The 22,014-nt window shown below is 33.9% G+C and overlaps 1 long non-coding RNA gene across 2 annotated transcripts in view; it reads left to right on the top strand.

Annotated features, from left to right (window-relative positions):
* Positions 1–22,014, top strand: part of LOC118910414 (uncharacterized) — a 202,049-nt gene that overhangs the window by 46,584 nt on the left and 133,451 nt on the right. The window contains exon 2 of one of the 2 annotated variants that reach the window (XR_008997443.1): positions 9,074–9,118. This is a non-coding gene — a long non-coding RNA (uncharacterized LOC118910414). Of the gene's footprint in view, positions 1–9,073; positions 9,119–12,594; positions 16,903–22,014 lie in introns of those variants that run through there. The other variant, XR_008997445.1, reaches the window with a different exon arrangement.

Raw genomic sequence — 22,014 nt, 5'->3', positions numbered from 1 at the left:
TTTAAAAGTTTACTTTTAAACAGCTTTACTTTAAAAGTTTATTTTTTAAGTGATATATATTAATAATCCTGTATACTTGCTTGAGAAATCATAATTTAGAGAAATATTTGAAGAAGACAATGATAGTGAAATAAATAATAGATATAAATAAGTAAATAATAAATAAATGTGTAATTGCTATTGTTATCCCTTATAAAATACCTTTATATCCAATGTCTAACCCAATAAACTATAGACACCTTGAATCTCATGTATATTGTAATTGAAATGTGATTTGTCTTCTGTGTTTTTAAAGTAGTAAAGAAGTGACCTACTTTCAAATTAATATTTAAATTATGCTTTGTATGTGTGAGGAAGAAAACATAGCCTTGCTTTTATTTATTCAGTAAACATAAGATAAACTTTATTGGGTTATTCTTACATATAATTTCTGCCCTTACAATGCTATGAAAGTACTCTGCTACCTTAGGACCACCCAATATGCTCTTAGTTGCCAAATCCACTGGCCTTTTGGAGCCCTTACTTTATTGGACTTCTCTGATGCACTGACTTGTCACCCATCCTCTTTGAAATTCTGTAGACTTCTTTGTCTCTCCTCCCTCTGTCCTTCTGCTATTGCACCATTTTCCCATCTGTGTCTCCTTCCCAAGCTCCTTTCTCCTATGAACACTAATGTTTATAATTCTTGAATTTCTTCTCCTTACACTGTAAACTTTTTTTTTCTAGGTGAGCAAATTGATCTCCATGATCTTAACTCTTACTAGGGTGCTGAGAGTTCCCCCGATGTTTATCCCCGACTTCTGACCTGAGTCACATATTCACTGCCCCTAGGTGTCTCTACCAGTATCTTAAATATCAAAGCTGTACCTCAGCACTTACCTCTTCAAAATTTGTTGTTAACTGTTCTACCTTTTATCCTAGGTGGTGGTGTCAGAATGAACCAGTATTCTAAGCTGAAATTTGAGAGTCATCTGTGACTCCTCCTCCAACATCATCCTACATTGACTCCTTCCGATATGGTTCATAGATCTTTCTTGAAACTTTTCTTCCTCTCCTTTTGTATTCCCACTGCCCTGGTTTAGGATTCTCATCATCTTTCTTCTGAGCTACAACAAAGCCTTCTTAATTTGTTTCTCCATTCCAAGTCTTGCATGAGTAATTTACAATTAAAGAAAAATCTTAACATTACTTCACACATACATCAACTTGTATAATAGGAAAAGCAAGTATAGCATCAATACTATAATTCTCCATTCTTACGTCCTTGGAAGTTTAGTAATCAACTAAAATATTCTATTTTAGTAAGTTCTAATATTCCCTCAGGATCCTTCTCAAAACAGAAACCAAGACACCCAGTTACATCATATAAGATTTGGCAATAAGAGTAATTCATTTGCCATATTGATTAGGAGAAACCTCTTAGTACAACACAAGGTCATCCATGAACTGCTGTTGTCAAATTCTCAGTTTTGTCTCCATCCACTCCCCTATGTAACATTTCTGTAATAGTGGCTTCTGTCTCACACCAGGCTGTGTCCTCTCTCTGGGACTTTGCTTATGCTGATCTCTTTGGAGTCTTTCTCATCACATCCCCAACTGTTTGCCAGGTCCAATTCCAGTTCATTCTTACCTGCCCTATGGAGCCAGCCTAATTCTAACCTTCTTCCTGACTCCAGTGAGAGATGATGACTCAAGTGCCTATTGCTGTGATGCCCGTGCATATCTCTAGCACTGTCTGTCATTGTTCTTCTTATGCTTGGTAATCATTTTTCCAATTATATGTTGTCTAACCCACTAGATGATAGTCACCTTGGAATAGAAACACAGTTTTATTATTCTTTGAAATTTAAGGACAACCAGAATGGTAACTTGAATATTATCAAGCATTCTGTAAGATGAATTAATTAACTTTAAAGGTACTGCTACATATGGGGATAAAATGGGTGTACATGTATATATATATATATGTATTTGTTTTATATATATATATGGTTCATCTTTCTTTAAAGCAAAAGTCACAAACTACTGACATGCACACTCCAGCCCAATACAGTTACCCCAGTCCACATAATTATCTTATGATTCCAGGCTGTATAAGAATTGGAGGTTTAGATATCTGTAAATAATACATAATACAAACACTAAACACATCCTGAAACACACATTTCTGAAAAAAATAATTTAAATAGTGACTGAGTTAATGCCTTCAGTGAAAACAAATATGTTTTTACATCCCTGAAAATTTAGTAAATTTCTAAATTATGGGGCTTTTTTGGTCATGAATTATTATTATAATCATATAGTAATATATCAAAAATATATTTACTCAATACATATAAATCATCATATATCAAGTTTACATATCTTATATTTACTTGTTCTTGCCCATGTTTAAGAAAATACATAGTAATTTGATTATATGTGCAATGTAAATACTATTTAATTACCATGGAGACATGCTTTGATTTTATATGGTAGGAGAATATCTAATAAAAGTGTTTCAAGATACTTTTTTCCAATGCAATTCATACTACTTCTCTGGTTTTCTTAGTCATAAACTGAAAAGAAAACTTTGCAGATGTGAAAGTAGGTATAAGATCTCTCTATGGCCAGGAGAAATTTGCTATTAGAATCCACTCATCTATATCAATATATTTTTAGAGTCCTCAGTCAAGAAATGTTTTTATGGTTTCTTGAAATTGCACCTGCTTGGTTTTTGTAAAACTAAATAGAAATGATTATATGTTAATATAGGTATTTCCATATTGTTTGAATCTTAATTCATGTGTATGTGTGTGTGTGTATGTGCATGTATGTGTGTGTGTTTATACACATAGTTTAGAATGGTATGAGAAGACAGAGGTCAGAGAAAAAGTGGTTCGGTTTCAAAATATAAATGCTGTGTAATTTGATCCAATAATACATACACTTTTGAGCAGAAGCTTAGGTGAACTGGATCTCATATTTTACATGGAATGTAAAAAATTTTTTTGAGAATCAAGAGAGCAATTTGAAATATTTCTATCTGACTTATGGAAGCATCAGTAAATAGCACAAAGTAGTTTTCTCTTTGGTATCTGAATACAATTTGGTGACTCCCAGATTTGCAATGTGTTGAAATGAAATTGTGTCTTAAAATATGAAAAGCAATATGTGCACTGGGCAGTTCATAGATAGGAATGTCAGGCATCCTCTCCAAAAGTATAATAAAAAGTTGTGAGAACAAAAATGTCTGTGTGACAAATAGAAACAGTACCCTGTTATCCTTGTTTCATGTTAGCCAGGCAAACTGACTTCATTTGTAGAAAAATGGAGAAGGAAAATCTGGCCAAGGAAATGACTAATTCCTGGCCTCAGTAAGTCCACATTTTCATGTATGGAGTACAGATAGGAATCATTTCCTCTGAATCATGCTGCAGCTCAATTCATTTATTCCCTAGTGTTTTCTGAGCACTTAAAACATGCCAGGAATGATAAGCAAACACAAAATTGACCCCACCTTCATGGAGATTTTGGGCTAGTAGCAGAGGGAGGCAGTATATTCACTATTTGCACAAGCAAAAGTAAAATGTCAAATTGCTGAGAAGGAGTGCAAAGGAGTAAGCAGGGTGGTTGGTGAAGGCCTGATGAGGAAGTAACACATTAGTTGAAATTTGGAGGATGGATAAATGCTGACCAGGCAAAGAGAAAGGGAGGAGGGCTGAGCAGTATCTTTGTTAGGGGGACACACATTCCTAGGAAAGGAGAAAATCACACCCGGAAAGCACGCATGCCGACTGACTTCAGACTGTCACTGGTATCTAGCATGGAGTGAAAGGTATAACTTTATATGTGCCCAATTCAGAATTTATTAAATTGATTTCTTTGGGGCCAGGGAACCAAATGAAGAGTGAAATAAATTTGTGAAAGATTAAGAGCCAGAATACCAAAATCAGAACATGGAGAACTTTATTTTCAGTTCTTTGTTAACACATGGGTTCAATCCCAAGAAGAAAACAGAATTGCATTTCTGTTCTGGAGAGCCTTTGCCTCACTTTTCTAACTCAAAATTTAAAGCAATATGATACACTGGAAAAAGAGCTGTATTCAGAGTCTGCCAGCTTAAGACTTAATGCCATCTTTCTCATGAACAATTCGATAGAGTTACATAGTGATCGTATAACCATTTTGCCTTCACTTTCCTGAGTAATACCTACCTCAGAACTTTTTTGTAAGAGTGACAATAATTAAGGAACATGCTTCGAAGAATTTTAAGATATGGCAGAAACATAAAGTATTGCAATTATTATTCTAGATATTAAGGATTGATAGAATTGGCTTGATGGCTGAGGGAACCCGGGGTTTAGTCTTCAGGGGCCAGTAAGGTGGAGCTGCAGGACCTAGGCTTTGGAGTGACAAGGACGAACCCGCCTTTTGCCCCTTACAGTCCTGCTGATGTTAGGAAGTTACTTAATCCGCTTAAGTGTCCATTTCCTTATCTATAAAATGGAAATGATAATTATAAGTTTTAACTAATATTTGTAAATGATATAGGATAGTGTCCAAAGCTAAATGAAGCTCATTAAATTCTATTCTGGTATATTCTCTTTAATCACTGTATTCCTCTTTTCAGATATTTACCTATAATATTTTTGCTCTCAATTAGGTGCTTCCACAATTGGCAAAATATATGTTTTTATCCCATTTTACAGAAAGATCGTATGATGACCTGGAAAAGAATCTCAAGCTTAAACTGCCTCAAGAGCAGAAACCCAGGTGATAGCTGAGAGCCTCCAGGAATCAGTGTGAACATCTTCATTTGCTTTTTTCCTTCCAGATCTTCCTAATCTTCCCATCTTGTCTAAAATCACAATGCCAAGTACTTGCTTCCCATTTTCCTGCTCTATTTCTCTACATAACACTTATCACCATGTGTCACATTCCATATTTATTTATAAATCAATTTAATATTTTTGTTAGTATATAAACTCTGTAAGAAAATTTTCACACTTGGGTTGTAACCTTCCCTTAATGAAAATTATTAATTATTTTGTATTTTCCAGAATAAAAGTTGGGATATTTTTAGGAATAAACTACTGGGCATTTCACTTATTGTAAAAGAAAATACATTTAAAGAGGGTATGCATATATGTGTTCTTAATAAATAATGTTAAACCTACCCTGTATTATATACATAAAATAAACATAGCTAAAAATTTTACCTCCTGGATCTGTGTGATTTTAAAATAGAGCACATTTTACTTGCATGGAGATTTTTATTCCAGAAAGGTATTGAACATGACAGTCTGACGGTCTGTCCTTGGGATGCCATCACTGCTTTTCTCAGATCAACTGACAAAATCTCAGCTGGACCTCTACAAGTTGCTTAAGGACAATTCTAGAACCATCCTAATGGGCATGTTCCAACTGTCACTTGGAAAAAAATGATTCCTGGAGATCAGTCACTATAGCAAGTCTTTTGGCAGAACACCAGTCATATCATTCTCTCCAATAGAGCCTTTGTGGGGAAAAAGGCCTTATCAAATTCCTTGGACATAAAGTTACTGTTGGATCTCTTCTCAAACCATGCTATTACCATGCAGGGAGGCTGCAGCTTTTGAAAGGTCAGGAGCAGCCTTGTCATGATTTAGACCATCTTATGATTGGTTGATGTGAAGATGGTTTTAATGCTATAAAAGCTTTGGTTTTTATTCTTTTTTTTTTATGAGAAGAGTCTGTGTGTCATTAACTAAACCACAACTTCCTGGTGTAATTATTAAAGGCTAAGACTGAGATATTAACAATAATCCTGGACTTGGATTCAAAATGTAGGACTGGGTTATTCAAATTACAGGGCACAGAAGAGAAAATTGAAGGTGTGAAGGTGAGGCAAAAACAATACACTTAGATCTAGTGAACAAAAATACATGCTTTGTTAATATGTCAGAAAATTTTGTATTTGTAAATTAAGCTTTCTTTTTTAATACTGTGTTTATTCAGTATTGGTTAAATAGAAGAATATAGGTTTCAAGAGAAAATATACTACTAGTAGATGTTATTTTATTTGAATTGTAAAGAGTAGCTGGAAGTGAACCAAAGCTAAGAATGTAAAAGTTGTAATTTCCATTATTCCCAAATGGCAATATTAAGATTAGTGAAAATCTAAAGAAAACATATGCTATGATAATAAAATTATGCTTTATTGATAAATATTATACTATATATCTTATTTAGATATATGGAAAATAAGAGGACTTGTTTTGACAATCAAAATAATTTTAACCTAGTTGGTCTACAGGTAATGCTATACTTTTAAATTCTATTTTAATAAATACATTAAGTATAATTCCCTGTATGTTCATTATAAAGAACATACTTATTTTGTGTTAGAGGTGTATAGCGTAGAAATACTAAGGTCTTTTGTAGAAATGCTAAGGTCTAGTTTTGCTCCTGTTCTTCAAATGCGTTGAGCAACTTGCTCTCTTTGTGGAATATACACTTGTTATGACTTCTTATTCTGATGAAAGCACTGAAGCCTTTAGAAATGAAAGGTTAAGTGCACTTATACCATATTTTAAATTCTCTTGATTGTTCAAACTATCTAAATAGGAGATCTTTTAAGTGTTTTCGGTATCATCTTAATATGCAATAGACTCTGTGGAAGAGAAGGAGAGGAGGGAACAAGAGGAATTCTGATTAATTTTATATTAAAAATAGTAACTTGACATTTACATCTTTGTCCTTCTTCAACTGTCAGCAAAATCTTGCCTTTTACATTATGATAATCTTGTCTTAAATTGGCAGTCATTTGTGCCATGTATGTCACTGAAACTTGTGGACATGTTTATTTACCATAAGCCTGGTTTTGGGGATACTAAGAAAGCCGAAATTCATAGTCTGTAGTCAAGAATATTTGAGAACATAGAATACATAATGGATTAGAAGTATGGATTTCAGTGTTTAACCATATTTGCTTGTGTACAACATAAGTATGTCCACAACAGTGTGTGTATGTGTATTAATATTTATGTATCTATAAGATGAGAGTCCTGAACTATAATTATATGGTTTCTTAGAGAAAAATGCAGAAATAATTTAAATTTTACTGATTACTGAAATTTCTAAGAACATAACTCTCTGTAATTCATTCTGTAACTTTATTTCTCGTAAGTATAGTTGGATTAAGTTGTTTAAACTTTGGCACACAAGAAAAATTTGTCTCAACATTCTTCCTTCATGACTTAAGTAGAACTGAAAAATTGGAGTAATGAAATCCAACAAATACATCTTATCACTAAATACTTATCTTTTTTGAGAAGACGCTAGCTACTTTAGTTAGATACACCCCAAACTCTCAAATTATTTAAAGCTCACATTTTGTAAACACTTTTTATCTAATCTCTTTTTTGATATCTGATATAACTTTTAAACCTACAACCCTCATCCTTTGACATTGTGCAAAGGGAACATGAATTAATTACTGAGTTTGTCCAGCAAGGGGGAAGGCATCTTAACTGATAACTGAGTTTCCAACATGGCACACACGAGCAGTTTATGAGATTCTAGCACAAGGAAACATCCCCATAGCTATTGAATTGTTATTTGCTCAGTTCCCAGTCTCTTAAAATTCTAGGCCTTGATAGGACAGAGGTGGATTCTATGCTTAGATAATGTTGATTCTATTATTGCACTTACTGAAAATATAGAGGTTTCTGTTAACAGCAAAACATACTTGGCAAGGGGTAATGGTCTATCATTTGAAAGCATTTACAAGAAATGTCTTAATAAGCTATTGTTCTTGCTAGAAAAATGACATTTTATTATTAATCAATTAATTAATTAAACTAATTAAACTAAAACATTTTAAAACAAACTCTAACCAGAGAGCAAAGAAGAATGATTTCATTTCTGCTTGTAATAGTACAGATCAGTTTAGAAATGGAAAATATTTGTTAAAGAGCAATGGTAGATTTTCCTTGAAGCTTGCCGAGAAAACTGCTTTTATGTGAAGTGTAACTGGGTGGTTTCTCTCAGAGCCAGCTAGTAGCATTATTAACTGGTTTTGTCAGCTTTGTAACTCCTCATGTGCTTTTTCCTTTGATTTTTTTTTTTTTTTTTTACTGCCCTCTCTCCTGATTTGTAAGCAGCCTAAGATCAGAATCCCGTCTTCTGATTCCTGGGTATGTCCCTCCACCATTGAATGTGGTAGATGTAGTAAATACATAGTCATTTCTTCAGGCAGGAGTATATAGCTTCATCAAGAAGATGGAATTTATCAGGAGCAAAATACACGATTCTACTCCCTCTACTTTCCAATCTTGGAAGTTACAAAGAATTAAATAACTTAATGCTGTGGAACGAGTATGACTCTGGGAGATGGCATTCTCCCCTCAGTTCTGCCAGGAGCTGGCTCAGTGTGACCTTGTTTTATTTTGTAAAGTGCGGATGTTTGACCAGCTGATTTGTAAACTACTTTTTAGTTCTAAGATTAATTCTGTTCTAATGAAGGGCACTAGAATTTCCTTACAGTAATTCCCTATGCCAGATAATACCTTTCTTCAGTCTCTAGAACACAGGACTTAATTTTACTCCAAGGTGAAATCTTGTGATCATATCCACAAAAAACACTATGATCATAGTACCTGTATTTTTAATGATGTAAGAAGATGTTATTAAATCTAGGAGTCTTTGTTTTCTGTTTTTTTATTGTTTTTTTTAGTTGTTGTTTTGCTTCATTTTAGCAATACGGCATGATCATACTTCTTCCTTTTCACCTTTACCAACTGTCAGTAGTAAAATTAGTAAATTGGCTAGTAGTTGTGAACAGAAGTCTCAATTGATACATCCATGTGATAAGACAGTAAAAATGCTCCGTCCACATATAAAGATTTATTCTAAGGCTCATGTGCCTGATGTCACCTACAGTGTTGCCAGACTCATGTATATTTGTGAATGCAATGTCCAATGCCTTGTCACAATAAATAGACCACCTCCCAGCAAATAGACTAGTAACAATTGATGTTGATAATAATGTTAAAATAGTCCTATTTTATCTTATTATTCTCTGTGTCATCCATTTTCTATTTCTTTTCAGGGTATCCTTGAAGATTATCAGAGAACCTTTTATACACCTGTAAAGGTAGGAAATATAATCCTTTTCTGGTAATAAAATATGTTGTATTTGTTTTAGCTTTGTTTAAATAATTTATTCCTTAGGTTAGATATAGATAGAATTGATGTTATTCTGAATAACTGAAAAGTATGTTACTTTTTTTCTAGTTGAATTAAAAATTACTCAACACATAGTGTTTAATCTTGTTTGAATTTTTCTTCCATACTATTACATACTACTACAGTTTATTATATACTACTGTAGTTTATGTTTTACCACAGACAGAATTTATTCTTTTACATTTTTTATATTACTCTCTCCATAATTTCAGGGTAGTTTGACATCATCAAATACAATTTTCATATATCAGAATGGCACTTTTATAGTATACATTTATGTGTATTAATATATGTACTGTATCATTAGAAAAATGAGATTCTTTTGTCTACCGTAATTTCATATTTTTCTTGCTATTTTAAACCTGTAATTTTTAAAGAAACAACCCAAGTAACTATAGGTATCACTAGCTATCAGTGATTTAGTAATATAAATGTTAATTTGGAAGAAATATTAGCTTTACTTAATCAGAGTGCCAGAAATTGTGTCTCCTTTCTTGGCGAGGATGTATGTGAAGATAAATTTAGAATTTCTAGTCTAGTAAATACTTCTCTGATAATAGCTTAATTGTAGCTATTTCAAACCAAATTGTTCAATTGTGCTGAATCAAATGCAAATTCTTCAGATGTAGGTCAGCCTCTCATTTCCACATTCTCATACCTCTTTTCTAATTCAGGACAAACTGCTCCCTGCCTCAAAGAGGCAGGAAAGTACAGATTAAACACATAGGATAAAAACCAAAGCAACAATAATATAAAAAAGACCAACAGTGGGCCAAGAGTCAGAAAGTTATTGTAAGAATGGCAGGGCAAGTTACATATATTTATCCTTTAGTTGATGATCTTTTAAACTTGTTGACTGCTCGGTGAGCTTTGTGACTGGCAGGTGGATCATGAGGCCTCTAGGCTCCTGTTTCCTCATTGTAAATTATGGATACTAATATCATTTTCGTTCACCGTTGAACTTTATTTCAAGAGATCCAGTAAAACAGGGAATGTAAAGTGAATGTGTGACTCCTCTAATCCATAGGGAAAGAGCATGTTATTTTGGTGATGTGGTTGAGGGGCAGAGGACTGGGCCTCACTGTTGGAAAGGAACACCTTGTATAGGTCTGGGTGAGGCCAGCTGCAGTCAGAGAAGCTAAAGAAATCCTAAATTTTTCTAGCTGTTACATTAGAGTTCTAATCTACATTTGCCTTTGTGATGTAGCATTGTATCATTTTCTGATGAATGGCCAAGGTTTTATGATTCTGCTTAATTTTTATATATTGTCTACTGTATTTTCAAAGAAATATTTTTATTTCTATTTAAAGCATTGAAAAATGATAGAGCATATTTCTGAATTTGTTACATTTGTTGTCTTTTAACTTTTGGTGATTATTGCCAATGTTTCTGGTATATTGAAAGAAAATAGTGAGCCTTGCTTTTCTTTTATTAAAGTATCATTGATATATAATATTATGATGGTTTCAAATACACAACACAGTGGTTCAGCATTCACCCCTATTATCAAGTCCTCACCCCCTCCATTATGGTTACTGTCTATCAGTGTAGTAAGATATTATAGTTATTAATTATATTCTCCATGCTGTACTACCATCTCCATGACCTACCTATATTGTGATTGCAAATTATTGTGCCCTTAATCCCCTTTTCCCTACCCTCTACCCCTCTCCCCAAACCCTCCCTTTGGGTTACCACTAGTCCCTTCCTAGTGTCTATGAGTGTACTGCTATTTTTTTCCTTCTTTTTTGCTTTGTTTTCATAGAGGCTTGCTGGTTATTGATGAAAAACTACTTTGGCTTTACTTCTAGTAAAATTAGAAGTCTGCCTTAATATAATTTTTATAATGACTGTTTTTAACTGGAATTTGATTGTTCAAGATTTTGAGTTTATATTTGCATATCAATCATGATTTTTGACATTTTCTGAAATTTATTTTCAGTTAAGTTACTCATTCTTGAATAATTACAGAATTGAATTAAATTTCTGAATTAAAAAGTGGCAGTGATCTTTTAAATTCTTAGAATGGGGGAAATAGAAGGAAGGATACTTTATGCTTCCTTCACTATAGATATTTTGTTTGAATTATTTCATGTAAAAAGGCAGAGACTTATACTTAATAGAAAGTGATATTTCCCTCAAAATTAGCTATTGCTGAGGTTTTGGTGTTTATTCTTCCATATTCCTTCTTTGTATACATAAACATCAATATCAGTATGTGTTCTTGTTCTCATACCATATGTATGATCCTGTGTTTTAAAAAATTTTAATTACAAACATCCTTTTAAGTCAATGATGTTATCCATTTCATCCTTTTTAATGGCTGCATATTAGACAAGTTTTTTTTATAAACCATAATTTATTTAATAGACCCATTAAGCTTTTTTATTTTTTTGAAAGAACTTTAGAATAAAAGGAGGCCTTCCTTATTTACACTTTTGGCTGGCACACAAGAGAATAATTCTCATTTGTAATTGAATTAGGATATTAAGGAGAGAAGAAAAAGTGTTACAGTAAAGAGGCATAAGAATATTATTAGGTAAATGCACCCAAAGGGTCAGGGGAGAGCAAAGCTAATAATCCATATGATTCTGCAACATCTAGATGTTCATACCTGTGTTGTAGATATATAAAACTAAAATTCTACTGACTTTTTCAAGATCCATTCCAAATGATAATCTCATTTTCACCGTTTGTCTTACATCTCCATAATAGTTTGGGGAAAAATGGATACCATCACATGTCACATGTAAAAATACATCTTCCATGTATCTTTTTACCCCTGCTAGGCTGTTAACACCTGAAAGGTAGTGACTGTGTGTTATTCATCTTTGAACCTAGCAGATACTGAACAAATAGTCATTCAATTAAATTGGATTGAAGTGTGAGAAAGGGGAAAAATTAAGTGGAAATTTTTAATCTTACCAAAATTTTATAAGATGACACTGTCTCTCTTATCCCTGGAGTAAAATATAATCAATTTTTGTGATAGATGAGATATAAATACTATAAACACATGATTTTTGATATGTAATGAAAATTACTTTAAAGTGAATGTTAATGATCTTTGTGGTAGTCATACAGAAAATGATACCTACAAATCAAGTATTTCAGAAAAATAGAGATTTGTGACAAAAATATTTTTATGATGCCAAACTTATTTATATATTACCTTATATGGATCTAAAAATACTCTGTCAGCTTTAAAGGATTATACATATGTAAGACACTATTAGTATTATTATTGTTAAGATAGCAATAAACCTGGCTATGTGGATTAAAAGTATGGATGGTTATTTACAAAATAGAAGTAATACATAAAATAAGTAACTATGTGAATTCTGTTAGAAGAAAGGGAGTATTGTTTTCAGTACTTTATATAATGCAAGTTGCTACTCATGCCATTTAAATGAATCTTTGACATTGTCTCAACCAGCAGAAGTGACGTTATTAATATTCTGAATTATGCTTGAAAGGACCTCTGATTCTACATAAGTCTGAATTCAATGGTAATGTAAATTTAAAATATCTGAGCAGGTGTACCACTATCAATTTCGATTACAGAAAAACAGTGGGCATTAAAGTCTCTTTTGAAACTGAATGTAATAATGCATAATAGTTTTTCTCTTCAATCTGACTTGCATAAGTTACTTACCCCAACTCTGATTTCACAAACTTTTTGCTGAGGAAATCAGGAAGCAGGAAAAGATCTTGGGCAGTCTTTTCTAAAAATGTATTTCTGAGCTTCTTGCTGACCCTTTTAAACCCAAAGCTTGAAACTTGCTATTTCAAATGCATGCTTTTGCATTGTCTTTATTCTCAAGGCTCTCCTAGTCATTGTTATTTGGCCAAGTTGTAAATATAAGTTCTTTCAGGACCCATGCATACAACAAAAAAGTAAGTGTGACAAACAAATATGAGACAATAGGGACTGGTGTGGGTTAAGGAACAGATGATTGTGTGTTCAACATACACGGGCTACTTCTACTCCTTCCGAAGTTTCTAGGCAACTGTACATTCCAGTGGCCATAACTTATGAAGGTATATGAAGTTAAATATTCAAATGTTTACATGAAATCTCATAGTTTTATAGTATTACCTCAAATTTCAAAAATTGAAAACAAAAAGGAATCAAGACTTGTCTTAGGAAGTCAGTTTGTGACCTTTGCATAGATAGCATGTAAAACATTTACTCAATGAATGAATGAATCATAGACTTCTATAAGAAATGGAGAAATTAAGGAACATTCTCACTCTGGTTCACCCTTGTCCACTAGAAATTTCATGTAATATTTTTAGGGAGGGCCATAGTATTAGCAACAAATATAGAGAAGCACTAGATAAGCTTTTTCAATCTATTTCTGGATTCTAGAAGCCAGAAAGACCAGAAGGGAGAGAGCAAAAGTGAACCAAGTGAGCTAAGAAAGTTAAAATGTATTATGATATGAAAAAAGATGACAGTTAAGAAACATTTTTTAGAAAACTTATTTCACCCTCAACTTACCTTATGTTACTCATTTATTGCCATGTTTTCTTCTATTCAAGCTTTCTTCATATCTTTTGTCTTTTATTAATCTTAAAAGGATGATGAATAAAGATAATGGATCAAAAGGAAATCAAATGACTGGGGAAAATAAAAATTAAACATACAAATCCTGTCTCAAAGTCCTTACTGAGCAAATAAAACTATCAATATCAGGTGCTAAGAACTCAGTCGTGCCCCCTCCCCATCATGTGTTGAAGTACTAATCGCCAGTGTGATGCTGTTTGGAGAGAGGGGAGCCTTTGGGTGTGTAGGGTGGTTTAGATGAGGTCATGAGGGTGGGGCCTCAGAATAGGTTTAGTAAGAAGGGACATCAAAGAGCTTGTTTCCTTTCTCTCTTTCTGCCATGAATGTCCAAGCAAGGAAGAGAGTTCTTACTGAGGAATGGAATTGCCTAGCATCTTGAGGTTGGGCTTCCCAGTCTCCAGATCTGTGAGAAATAAATTCCTGGCTTAAGCCAAGCAGTCTGTGATATTTTGTTATGGTAGCCTGAGCTGCATAGTGCATCAGAAAATTAACACTAACTACTTACTATCTGACCCTCAGATCCCATTCAAGTTTCATTAGTTTCATTGTTAGGCAGACATGAGCAGGTCCCTCCCTGTCCTGAACAAGGTACTCTCCATCTCCACCTAACCCCTTATCACCAGATAGCAGAATATGTCACAAATCCCTTCTGTTTATGGTTAGGTCTCCTGCCTTATCAGGCCAAACAAGATGTAAAAAGTCCAGTGGTGCTTCCAGATCACCAACACAGGTTGGCTGCAGGCGCATTAAGATACGGAAGGTGACCTGGAGCTCTCACGGGGTTCATTATACCTTAATTATAATAAATTTACATTGCCATTTTACCCTCCTCCTCCCCTCTCCGTTTCTGCTTGGGTACTTGTGTTAAGTACCTGCACACTAGAAAGGTTATATAATCTGGAACTGTCAGTCAGTCAGCATATCAATTAAATGACATAAGATGCAGGGAAGGGGTTTCCACCATTTTTTTAAAACCAACCCTATCCTTAATAGGAAGGCTGTTGCTGATTTCCACACAGCCTGCTCTTCATCTTTCTCATAAGTGTGTTTTTGCTTTGCTTATCAAACTCCTGCTGTTTAAGACTATTCTAAGTCTTGTCTCTTGATTGAATTATTTTCTTCAGAAGACAAGGACTGAGATAACACAATGCACTCAACCGGTAACAAGTTTAAATAAATTTCAATGACTGTCCTTTAGAGTGTGAAAATTTGTTTCCAAATGATGTGCCTCATTTAGTAGTCACGTTTTATTAGTTTCCATGAGTGTAGAAAAGTTCCACAGACTTTTCTTCACTTTCATGTACCTGATACTAATGAAGATTACATTCCAGTTGTTTTGTAGAATGACCTTTTACTTGGGTTTTTCTGATATAGGCACCATGTTTTATGCAAATTTTGAATCCTAGCATCTAGAACAGTATCATACATAGATGATGTTCAATAAATGCTAGTTAAGGAATTAATTACTGATTGGAAACCTCTGCTCAGAAATTCCACCTCTGAATCACTTAGGTAATTCTAAAAGAACTATTTTAAAACTTTAAGGTGAGAAATGTAGACATGTCCAAAATAAGAAAGAGAAATAAAAAAAGTGTGGAGTCTTCTCTACAATGGCATTGAAATCTGTTTCCTAATTCATTTAGGAGGCATGCATATACTAACTGCTATTGTTAATTCTAGTTTCTTTAGAGCAGTGCTTCTTGAAGTGAAGTCTGTGCACTGTTTCCAGTTCACACAGTTTCTCTTTCTTGATGACATAAATAGAGAAATTGGGAATAAATATTTAGAAACCCTTTTAGCATTTTCACAAAGTGATTCTATTTTCTGCTTAATCTAATAATTGTAAAGTGATTGTTAGGTATATTTTACCTGCCTCTTTTATTCCATTTATCTAGTAATCAGTTTATATTGTATTTTCCATAATTATTGATCTATAATATTAGATATTTAAAATGCAATAATTTACCATCAGAATACAGTGAAATAAACATGAGCTAGAAAATGCTGAGTTTTGACCTGGAACCTGAAGAATGGGTAGGATCACTCTAGTTTAGAAAGTAGAGAAATGGACGATTCAGGTATAACAAAATACAAGTATGCATGCATGTGGGGTACATATGTGTGTGCCTGTGTGTACTTGTCTGCACGCTGTGTGTTAGGTGGATATCAAAAGACAATAGCTTTAAAAGACAGTAAGAGCTCATGATTTCAATACAGGGTGATAGGCAATTCTTCCACCTTTCACCAAAATATTGGTTCCAGCAACATTCCCCTCTAGAACGTTCTCATGTTCTCCTTTTCTTTCTGGATTCATTTTCTTTCTTACTACCAAAATCCTAGAAATTCCATTGCTGGCAAAATACTAATTGGATCCTCTGACCAAGAAAGTAGCCAATAATGCTTTTACCACTTTGGATGACAAAGCTTATGCAAGGTTTTCCAAATATTTAAATGAAGAGAGAAGAACTATAGATAGAAAAGAGGAAAAATAGTGAGAGAAATAAAAGAATGAGTATAAGAAATAATGATGGGGGAACAAAAACCTAAAAGAAAATATATGATTGCATCAAGTTTAATTTACATTTGGGACCCTCAGTATCAGTAACATACAACTCTGTTCAACACATATTTATTAAGTAACTTACATGGACCAGACACTGGACTCAGGAAATGAAAAGAAAAATAAGACACAAGAACTTTCCCTAGAGCGGCCACTTGTTTGGTTTAAGACAGATGTGCAAACATGTTTCCGGTGTAGTGATTGGGCCATTCATTGGGATATTCACTGGGAAGTTCATAGACCAGGCTGCAGGCTTCTGGGAGGAAGTTATGCCATGAAGGATCCTGAAAATGAAACTAAATTGGAAGAATAGGATGGGGAAGGAGTACAACTTGGTATCAGCATTCAGTCCAGGAGCTGGTACATTGTTGGTGCTTAATAAATATTTGTAGAGTGAATGAACAATTTAATTAGCTAGAATTAGCTGACAAACTATAGATTAAGCAACTCAAGGAAGAGGAAGTAGGCAGAGTTATGAGGCATAAAACGGCAGAGGTGAGCAGGGTATAGGGAAGATCAGCAGTCCTCTAACATGGAGGAAAAATTGTGTGACAAAGAGAGGTCAGTTGAGAATGGAGGCTTCAAGCCATTCCTCTGCAATACTAAGGCCCGGGCTTTATCTGTGGGTACAAGAACATGACACTGTAAGATTTGCACTGTAGTTTAAAAATGTCTAAGTGCAGGGGAGACAAGACACAGTGAGATACGATTAGAGGGCCATTCCACTAGTCTTGGAAAGAAAAACAAAGACCTAGCATTGAGCAATAAAGGAAGGGATGGAGAATGGGGGGACACTGGTACACAGATGCAGCAGTCACTTGAGAAATACAGCCAGTGGAACTTCTCGCTTATTTAATAAAGAGTAGAGGGGGTGGGGCAAATCAGAGTGTGAAGGGAAAGGATGAAAGCTTGGACAATTCCCATATTTATAATTTGGTTTCCTGAATGAATACTGATATCCTAAATGGAGTGAAGGTATTTGGGAGGACAAAGAAATATTTGGAAAATAGGGAAAGACTTAGAAAAGAATCCAGTTTTAGATATTAAATTTGAGGTGCCTATTGAGTAAAAGAGAAGGTCAAAACTGGAGAAATGTATGTATATATTTTTGTATGTATGTATGTATGTGTAACATTATAAGTATACATACATACTTATGGTTCTATGTGTCAATTCTGTTTGCATCAAGTCATGTAAAAGCTTTATTTTCCCATTAACTTATTGCTGTCAAATTAACTTATTGCTTGAATATATCATTTGAAACTCTAGTAATTCATTCCATATTTCAGAATGTACCACAGACAGAGAAAAATGCTGTAGCTTTAAAATGATTCCAGACTTGTGAAAACATCCTGTGTCTCTACTACCAAAAAGGAAGCTGTGCCAATTACATGCCTGAACCTGTTTCGGTTTTAATTACCTGGATTACTGAGGCAGAAACAACCTCTGTGTCTAATTCACCCTTATAATTGCCTTAGTTCTGTTCTGCCTTGCTGTGGGCATAGTTCCATGTTTTCTATTATTAGGAAGGAGAATTCGCTTCCTTTTTGGGTGGTTCCAGAAAAAAACATTCAAAATATATTTTACTGTTCAGATAACTAACATTTAATAAGCCTCTGTATTTGGAGAGTAATACACTGAGTAAATAGAGACATTAACCAGTACTTACCTCAGTGTCACTTGATAGTTCTGTTGCCTGTTACTCCTTTTTACAACAAACCTCAGTGACTCCATCTTATCAGTAGTGACTTCTGGGCATCTCTTGATTGAAGATGCCCAGAGACCAAACAGATTCTTGAACTCTCCCTGTATTTGAGTCTGTGTTGTGAAGGTTAAGTCTCTAGTCCACTTAAGCCCCTGCAGTGAAACTCAAAATGGGCTAGTCAATGGGAAGAGAAGACTTATCCCTCAGTCTTCCACCCACAAACTCAGCTTTTCCCCATAACACTCCAAAACCTAAGGATTTTAACTAAAAGGAGACATTAATGGCACAGCTGTCATTATATCCCTAATGCTTCAACCATAATACCTACTCAGAGCTTTTTTCTTGTCCAGGTTAATGGAAAAACCAGAATGGTAAGGTAGAGAATGAATAAATTATTATTTTCTCAAATTAACCTTTTGGATTATCTTTTATGAACAAAGTCACCAAAATTTATGAAAGGCCACTCCTTTTCCCTTGCACAGTCAGTGAGCACAGATGTTAAGTTTTAGCAGTCAGTTTCATTTAAATATCTAAAACACATACAATCCAAAATATGCCAATTTGAGTGTTTTAAAACTCAAAAATACTTAACAGCCCAAATTCATAAAGTGTGCAGGTAGCTTCCCATCACTTATTTTCATCTATTCAGTGTTTATTCATTTGTGGATTTCACCAATGAGTATTGATTAGGACTGTATTAGGCTAGGACTGAATTAGGCTTTGGAGACTAATAGGCATAATCAGATTGTCTATCTTCAGAGGGATGCACCAGAGATCTTAGAGCACAGAAGATGGGCTTTTAACCCTAATCTGTGCCAAAAAGCACAGGAGTGGCTTCCAAGAGGGAATATGAAGGTAGAGATTTGAAGAGTCAGGCTGACTGACAAAATGGAAAAGAGAGTTCCATAAACAAGTACGGATGGACAGAGGGGAGTAAGTGGTTGGGACTGGGGGTGGGGCGGAGAATACACTTGATGAATTACAATATGGTGTTTGGAATGCGGAAGGTAGGTGGGGAGGGACAAGATAAGAAGGCATGTGAAAGATCACAGGAGCTTTGAATGCAGTGCTAAGACTTTGATTTAAATTCTAAAGGTAATAAAGGACAAATGAATAAATTTTGTGGGCATGAGTTGACCACATTTACATTTAGAATGCTCTCTGGAAGTTTTTGCAACTGTAAAAGTTAAGTAAAATGATCAAGCAGAAAAAGGTCAAGAAACAAAAGAGTGATCAATGAAAGGAAGAGTGAGAGTACGTATAGTTGTGTAGATTATTCAAGAGATATTTTAGACAACAAATTGACAAGACTCCACCATTCATGTGTGGGAGGTTAACACAAACTGGAAATCTTGAATGATTCCCAAAGTTTGCAAGAAAGGTAGGGTAGCTGAAGGTGCCATTAATTGACTACAAAGAACAGGTTTGGGAAAAAGATGATGAGTTCTGTCATTAGATGGTGACAAGTTGATGTGTTTGGGGTGCAGTCAGTTATGTAAGTAGACTGTTGAATAGATAAATCTGGATCTTAAGAGAGAAATCTACACTGGAGGTAGGGATTTAGGTATAATCAGCATAAAGATGTAAGTGCAAGCGGATAGAACTTGAAACCATGGCGAGCCAGTAAGTCACATGCAATTACAAGTGACAAATGTAACAAAATTCTTACCGTTAATCTTAAAGTCTTTGAGTATTAATGTAGGATGACTTCTTTAATAGAAGCTTTGTGTTTTGAAAGACAAGGATCCAAAGTATTGGAAAAATCTTGCCAAAAAAAGTGGAAGAACACCCAATCTTGATACTTTTGTTATAATTATATTTCTGCAACCTTTTTTTTCTTTTTTTTTTTTTTTTTGTAGATAATTATTTTTTATTGAAGGGTGGTTGACACACAATATTACATTAGTTTCAGGTGTACAACACAGTGATTCAACATTTATATACATGATAATTCTAGCTACCAGCTATCACCGTACAAAGTTGTTACAATATTTTGACTATATTCCTTATGCTATATATTACATCACGGTTACTTATTTATTTTACAATTGGAAGTGTGTACTTTTTTTTTTTTTTTGAGAGGGCATCTCTCATATTTATTGATCAAATGGTTGTTAACAACAATAAAATTCTGTATAGGGGAGTCAATGCTCAATGCACAATCATTAATCCACCCCAAGCCTAATTTTCATCAGTCTCCAATCTTCTGAAGCATAACGAACAAGTTCTTACATGGAGAACAAATTCTTACATAGTGAATAAGTTACATAGTGAACAGTACAAGGGCAGTCATCACAGAAACTTTCAGTCTTGCTCATGCATTATAAACTATAAACAGTCAGTTCAAATATGAATATTCGTTTGATTTTTATACTTGATTTATATGTGGATACCACATTTCTCTCTTTATTATTATTATTTTTAATAAAATGCTGAAGTGGTAGGTAGATACAAGATAAAGGTAGAAAACATAGTTTAGTGTTGTAAGAGAGCAAATGTAGATGATCAGGTGTGTGCCTGTGGACTATGTGTTAATCCAAGCTAGACAAGGGCAATAAAACATCCATGTATGCAGAAGATTTCTCTCAGAACAGGGGGGGTGAGGTTCTAAGCCTCACCTCTGTTAATCCCCAATTTCTCACCTGATGGCCCCCCTGTGACTGTGCCTGTCTTAGGTTGTTCCTCCCTTGAGGAATCTTACCCGTCTCTGGCTAACCAGTCATCTTCCAGGGCCATACAGGGAAATGTAAAGTTGGTAAGTGAGAGAGAAGCCATATTGTTTGAAAAGGTTAGCTTTTTACTTCTTTGCATATTTATGCCCTGTGGCTTCTATGCCCAGCATTTGTCTTGAGGTATCTTTACCACTTGGAAGAATTATGATACTCGGTAACTTCGATATGAGGCACGAATTCTATTTAAGGGTGCAACCTTATTTTTTAAACAATCCACTTTTATATTTTGGCTCACAAATATTCAAACTTGTCCTGTTCAAATATGAGCCCCAAAACGTGATCAAAGTTTACTCAGCACTTAGGATCCCTCTTCTTCCTACCATATACTATATATATATATATGTATTTTAAAATTTTATAGCACCTAACTCACTTAAGGAAAAGCCACCTTCTTAAAGGGTTAAGTTTTCAGTGATCTAACTCTCTTACTCAGCCATAGCAATATTTCCTGCTGTAGCTCATCAGAAAGAATGCCAAAGACATAAAAATAAGTGGGAGTAAAAATAAATTAAATATTTGACCTTAATAACATATTGCACAACTCTTATTTTATTTAATGTCACCTTCATATGAATTAGCATAACCAAAAAGAATGATTTCATTTCCTACACTGTAAAACAAAGTTACAGAAAGGTTAAATGATCACAGAAAAGAGCATAGTCTGAGAAAGCTTTTTTTTCTTTGAGAATTAAATAGGCTTTAATCTTATAAAATTTAAATCTTTTAATTTTATATCATTTAAATTTAAATCATTTAAATCTTATAAAATATATTTTGGGCTGATATTTTAGTCAAGCTAATGATCAACTTTTAATTAGACCGATATATATATATATACATAAGTGAGATCTCTGTGGGATCAATATTAATAAGACAATAGAAGGTGAAATGCCATAAAGATGAATCAATTTCATAGTCTTGAAGTTTTTTTAGGGTTCATTATTAATATATCTATTACTATACAAAGTTTACTGTATCTCATCATCATCAAGATATTACTCAAATGAATCAATGAACTTAATCAAAACTAGAGATAAAACTTAATTATTTAATTTGATGGTAGCTTTTTTCTAATTTATGTTTCAGAAAATTTATATAATTTTCATTATATTATAATTGTCACTTAAAAATATATATATTTTGAGCCATGTTCAAGTCATAAACAGATGAAGTCTTTCTTTAATAAGTCATTTTTATTCATATTCAAAAACTGAATATTTTAGAGATGTGTTCCAC

Source organism: Manis pentadactyla, chromosome 1, assembly GCF_030020395.1.
Source record: "Manis pentadactyla isolate mManPen7 chromosome 1, mManPen7.hap1, whole genome shotgun sequence".
NCBI classification, from domain to species: domain Eukaryota; kingdom Metazoa; phylum Chordata; class Mammalia; order Pholidota; family Manidae; genus Manis; species Manis pentadactyla.
This window is presented reverse-complemented; position numbering and strand designations above follow the sequence as displayed.